The sequence below is a fragment of the Theobroma cacao genome, chromosome 6 (assembly GCF_000208745.1).
Source record: "Theobroma cacao cultivar B97-61/B2 chromosome 6, Criollo_cocoa_genome_V2, whole genome shotgun sequence".
NCBI classification, from domain to species: domain Eukaryota; kingdom Viridiplantae; phylum Streptophyta; class Magnoliopsida; order Malvales; family Malvaceae; genus Theobroma; species Theobroma cacao.
Window position 1 is genome coordinate 4139444 of NC_030855.1, and position 1606 is coordinate 4141049.

Here is a 1606-nt window from a genome sequence, read left to right on the forward strand (position 1 = left end):
CTCTAAAATTGTGACACCATAAAGCCATATAAGCAGTTGAAATAGTGACTATGTCTAGTACGAATGTCACAGTTTTTGGATGGTTTGGGTAGTTAATTTGCATTTAAAAATCATGAAAATTTAATATGAAAAAGTTTCATATGTTCACTGACCATAAAAATTGGAGAATTAATTTCCTGATTTAAAGTTGTTTTAAAATCAAATACCATAACTACCCCACTGTTGCATGCTGCAGCAATAGAGCCATAATTTCAGGGTGATTTGGGCAATCAATTTGCACCCAAAAATTAAGTAAATTTGATATGAAATAGTTTCATATGTTGTTTGTCCAAAAAATAAATTAGGAATTATAATTTTTAGATTTAAGGTCCCATAAAACAACACAACAGCGACTACACCAATGCTGCCAACAACTGATCAATGCCACAATTTTTGCGTTGAGACTTACCTAAATTGCATCCTTAATTGGTACAATTTAAATTACAAATTGACTATCTAAATATTTACGCAAAAGTTCTATAAAAAGAATAATTTTGACATAAGAGAATAAGAAATATGATTTCTAAAAACATGATTGTCAAAATTAAGATTATTAGCATCCATAAATTAAAGAATTAGATTTTTAAAATTATGGTGCTCAAAACTACTCATTAGCTTATTGCAAATTATAAAAATAACTCTACAAAGATAATAAATTTTGACATGATAAATTATGGAATCTTATTCCTTAATTAAAGGATGTCAAAAAATTTATTTGTAGACACCATAAATCAAGGAATTTGATTCCTAAAATTATGGATATTAAAACAAATAAAGACAAGTCTTTTATCATTAATAAATTTCCTTTAATTAAGGAAGGAAATTTGAATAAAATACTAAGACTAGTTAAAAATTATCTTATCATATATTCTGATCTAAATAACCTAATAAATTAGGTAAGAAATGTAATCTTTAATTAGATTTGATTAGTAAACTAAGTTACATAAAATGTTTAGGAGAAAAAAATTAAAAAATTATTTTAACTTTAATATTAATTAAAATAATTATTGTCTTAGATCTTAATTACCTAATGAGATTAGGTGATGGAATACATACAACTTTAATTAATTTGATTACTTAAAGTGTTTAAGAATGTACTTTTCAAAAAAAAAAGTGTTTAAGAATGCAAATTAAATTTGTTTTAATTTGTAATGGAAACTTGATTCAAATCCTAATAAGATTACGGACGGATAAGTTGCTAATTTTGATTAATAATACATTCCATATATATATATATATATAAAAGGTTTCATGTATAGAATTAATTGGTTATTTGAAAATTTAAAATTAGCAAATTCAAATGTAGAAAAATTGATAATCTCAAATATCTCATATATTTAACAATTTGAATGAGATATGTCTTTGAATTTTATTCATATTCATGAATGTATGTGGATAATTATGAACTTAGCCCAATATGATTATTTTATGGTTAAATGTAAATTCTTGATATTTTTTAGATAAACTTATGTGTCCTACCTTAACTATTTATCTTAGTTTGTAAAATTTTTTTCTCATCTTACTCCCCTTAAATGTAACTTGAGGTTTTTACATTTTTATGTAATTA